Source organism: Vespula pensylvanica, chromosome 2 (genome assembly GCF_014466175.1).
Source record: "Vespula pensylvanica isolate Volc-1 chromosome 2, ASM1446617v1, whole genome shotgun sequence".
NCBI classification, from domain to species: domain Eukaryota; kingdom Metazoa; phylum Arthropoda; class Insecta; order Hymenoptera; family Vespidae; genus Vespula; species Vespula pensylvanica.
In genome coordinates this window covers 144800-149308 of record NC_057686.1, presented here as the reverse complement: position 1 = coordinate 149308, position 4509 = coordinate 144800, and the positions used below count along the sequence as shown (strand labels likewise).

The 4509-nt window shown below is 51.1% G+C and overlaps 1 protein-coding gene across 3 annotated transcripts in view; it reads right to left on the bottom strand.

The window, feature by feature from the left end:
• The window catches only part of LOC122638217 (elongation of very long chain fatty acids protein-like), a 14780-nt gene extending 13416 nt beyond the window's left edge, over positions 1 to 1364 (bottom strand). The window contains exons 1-2 of one of the 3 annotated variants that reach the window (XM_043831075.1): positions 1251 to 1364; positions 459 to 662 (exon numbers count right to left, since the gene is read on the bottom strand). The gene's annotated coding sequence lies outside the window, so the exon portion shown is untranslated. Of the gene's footprint in view, positions 1 to 458; positions 870 to 1226 lie in introns of those variants that run through there. The other 2 variants (XM_043831076.1, XM_043831074.1) reach the window with 2 other exon arrangements.
• Positions 1365 to 4509: the final 3145 nt, after the last annotated feature.

Below are 4509 nucleotides of genomic sequence, written 5' to 3'. Positions count from 1 at the left end.
GAGAGAGAGAGAGAGAGAGAGAGAGAGAGAGAGAGAGAGAGAGAGAGAGCGCAGGGCGCGCTCGTTACGTTAGTCGGCGGTCGATGGACGAACGTCCACGAGACGTTGGAATAGTTCTCGACGTTCTCTCTGAAATTTCTCTCGGATTTTCAGGACAGGACGCGCGCAAGGCCGCGCGCACGCAAATGACACGCCTCGTAGGCTCTCCGATGGGAGTTCTCGCGTCGGGGAGAGGGGAAGGGAAGCGAAGGGAAACGAGGAAAAAAGCGCGTCCGGCGTCGATCCTCGCGGGTAACGCGGACTGGTCGCGTCGAGTGTACGTCGAGAATCGATCGACGCGTCCTAACCTCAAAAGGCGCGCGCTACCAGGCACGCCTCGCGCTCTCGCGAGCGCAGACAAATGTGTCTACCGGGGAGACGATAAGGCGAACGCGAAGACGACGCGGTACGGCACCAACCTGTTCTTTTCTCTTTCTCTCTTCTCTCGCGTCCTTTCCTCGCGTCCTCTTCCTCCGCCTCGCGTTTTCTCCTTCTCGCCTTGCGAGAGCCTCCGGAGGAACCTCCGATCCTTGTAGCGACACGGCACCTTACCTCTCTCGCGGCTTCCTTCCTGTCACCTGACCGAACACATAAAGTCCACCGAGTCTTTCGCCGAAAAAATTCTACGATCGATCGAATCGAGTCACTTATTTCTCTCGATATATCTCTCTCCTCGGCCTTTTCCTCCGACTCTCGTCTCGCGCGCCTATCGGATGCTTTTTCTCTCCCTCTCTCTCTCTCTCCTCGTCCGCCTTTTTATATCGTACATCCACACCTTACAACGATTATCATAAAACTGAGGAAGCGGACGAGAGCTCCGAAACGTTCGCTAAAGCTCTTCTCTACCTCCACTTTCCTTCGGCTCTTCTTTCGCTCGCTTCTTTCTCCTCCTCCTCTCTCTTTAGCCTGGTGCAGCGCCCGGAGAGGGGAACAGGAGAGCGAAGAGTGAGTAAGAGAGAGAGAGAGAGAGAGAGAGAGAAAGAGGATATTGCGCGCGCGCGCGCGCTTTCGCGTAGGCAGAGAGAAAGAAAGAGAGAGAGAGAGAGAGGGGGGGGAGGGAGAAAACGCGAGTTCCTCGGTTGGCCGCTCGCTCGCTCGCTCGCTCGTTCGCACGTTCGCACGTTCGCACGTTCGCACGTTTCCGACTCGCACAATGTCCGAATTCGCGTGTCCCGCAGGAGGCGAACCTTTCGACGACTCCCGCGACCTACCGCTCCTCCACTCCTCCCGCTCGTCCCGGTCCTTCTCGCGACACGCGACGGACGACCAAACGTCCGTCCAACGACACGCGTTACTCGACTGACCAAACTCGACTCGAGCGATCTTTGCGCCCTCTGTCCGTTTCGCGCAGCCTCTCTCTCTCTCTCTCTCTCTCTCTCTCTCTCTCTCTCTCTCGCATCTTCCATTTTCTTTTACGATCGAGATTAAAGGGAGGAGAGATGGGAGCATCAGGGTCATCGAGAACGCGAGCGCCATCTTGCGGTATGCCCGTCGTTCCTCTTGCCGCGAATCATTTTTTTCTACGTCCTGTTGGATTTTATTCGTTGGATAACGTTTCGACGAGACCGTGTCGACGCTCGATTTGCGTCGTCGATCGGTTAAGAGAGAACGATCTTCTTCGCTCGGTGGTCGATGCTCCGAAATACTTCTTGGTCGTAGATCCTTCGCGAATGAGAAAAAGGTAAGGTCCCTGGTTCGTCGTGTCACCCGAGCGAGCGAGTGAGAGAGAGAGAGAGAGAGAGGTAAGGAAAGTCGGGCGAACGGAGCGGCGTTCGAGGCATCGCGTCTCGCGAGAAGAGGGAAACTCGAAACGAATGCCATCTCGCGTAACCGTCTTCGACGGATTACGCAAGCGAGGAGAACGGATGGCGAAAGTCTTTCTTCGTTTTCGGATAGCCGCCGAAAAGGAGATTTCGTGCGCTCGCCGCCCTGACCGTTTTATCGAACCACGAAAGTCGTACGTCGTACCGCTTCGTCGTTCGAAATTTTCCCGCGTTACGACTTTGGGATAACCTAAACAAGATGGCGTCGTATCCCTTTAAATCCACTCGCTCCTCCGTTCTCGCGTCGTTCCGATAAATTCCATCTCCTTGCGAATCGGTCGTAGGTGTCTCGTTTGGAAAATTCTCGACGCTTTTAAACGTTACGTAGAATTCTATGGAATATACGTAGAAATTTTATTCGATCCCACGTCTCGGTTACTCTACCTCTATTTACGCAATTGCCATCGTAAAGACGACGACTGAGCGTTCCTCCGTTAAACGCGATTCGTTCGACGCTCGATCGAACGAAAGGAGAAGCAAAGTTAAAAAGGAAAGAACGAATATAAATTTATTATAGGATTAAATTCATTTGCCTCTCATGCGTGCATAATTACTTGCGTTATGATAATTGCGTTTCCGTGTTAACTTTTGCATAAAACGTTAGGCACGTGCGCTAAAGTTCTCTTCGGATTCGCGCGAACTTTATACCCTCGAACGAAGCGAGACCCGAGTATCTCTTATTTTAACAACGTCACGAATTTCTCGGAGCTTCTCCCGAGCCTCCATCGTCCTTTACGTAATATTTCTAATATCTCTCTTCTCCTTTTCATAATATTTCTTTTTCCTTTTTGTTTCTTTTTTTTTCGAATATCGCTCCTTACAAAAGTCGATACTTTTCCGAGCAGTCGTCGAGAGTACGTTTAAAAACGAGCGAGTGCGACCGGCTGTCACGGTTACGTCACGAAATTATTCTCTCGTATCGTTTACCTGCTACGTGCAAAGGTAAACGTACCGAGCCGTGAAACTTTGCGTATTTTTATTCGTACGCGATGTCGATATCGGTACGAGATCGCCCATCGTCGTCGATCTGTAACGACGGATATCGCTTAGCGAGCACCGGAGTCGTCGGTTTGGAGTTTTAAAGATCTCTCGTCCGACGCACGAATCCGACGCGGTATTTACCTACGACGTGTTAATTCTTACGATAATAAGGATGTTAAATTTTATCTACGTACGACGAATCGACTCTTGTTGACTCTTCTTTTTTTTTTCCCCCTTCTTTATCGAGAATATTTTCAAACTCGAATACTTTTATTTCCAAGATAAAAAGACGTCTCGGGAAGAAGCGAGCCTCTAAAACGAATGAATATGATTTTCTTGCGAAAGCCTTTCGACGATCCTACTTTTCGAGTGCCATTAAAACGTCCGTATTTGATCGCGCATACTCGCGGTGTCTTCGTCGTATCCTGTTTGACGCGTTCTTAAGAATTTACGTCAATCCGTCGTACAAAGGTCGAGCGTGGCAATTATTTCGTATACCTTTACCGATTATATTCGTCGGCGACGTAACGACGATTATCGACGCGTCTCTTTCTTACGAATTCAAGGTCTCTCACCCCTCTTCCCGTCAGCCCCTCTCTCTCTCTTTCTCTCAATTACCCCGTACGAAGGTCACGTTGCAACCGAGCGGGAGGAAGAGAATCGTCGAGCGTTTTTTATCGCGCCGAGCAAAGTACAAAAAATACGAAAGGATTGCGAAAGAAAAGTCGGGGTCCTCCGGGCGTAAGAGAGAACAAAACAAAATTACCGATAGACGCTGCGAGTCGAGCGTCTCTAGGATCTCGTGGTCTCGCTTGAGAATTCGAAGAATCTCTCGATCAAATTACGTCGACTTTCCGTCTTCGAAACTCTCGCAGAAGGGGAATTCGTTTCGAGTGGATATCGCGCGTTTCCTCGCGAGTCCTAGAGCAATTGCGTAATCGGATGGAATCTTCTTCGCGAAGATCGCTCCGATCGGAACGGATCTTTTCTCTTCGTCTCTTCTCGGAGTAGGAGCCGTTCGAAAAATGGCATCCTAGCCGTAATCGCCGAACGTACCTATTTACTAATACCTTACCGTGCATTCGCGCCGACGTGCACGTTCGCGTAGGATAGATACGCGCGACCTTCTTTCCGTCGCGTGCCTCGTGCCACTTTCACCATGGCTACTTTCACCATTGAAAATTAGCACCGGACGTTTCTCGGAACCGCAGCGCGTCCCCTTCCGAACCGATAGATTCCCGATCTCGATCGTTGCTCGCTCTAACCGATTCCCTTCGAAGGGGTAATCGCCGAGAGTGGCGCGCAACGGTACGTCTCGTACGATTACGCGGATGGTGCAATCGCGTCGCATCGCGCGTACATCTTTTGCGCGCGGAGAGATCTCTAGGACGTAGGGGAGCTCCGATCTCCGTGGTGCCTTTATCCGTGGTAGCTAAAACGTCTCTTCTCTCGGACCCGGCGCTTCTACGAACTGATCTCAGAGCGCGCTATGATGCAAACGGACTTTCCTCCGTGCTTCGTCGACAAGCGCGAACGCTGCGATATCGATCGACTGCGAGCTTTTGCTCTTTCGCTCGGTCGATAAGACGGAGAAAAATCGACTTTGTCGACGAGAACGTCGGAGGGAAGAAGGAAATTCGATCGGATATTGAATGCTTTTCAATGA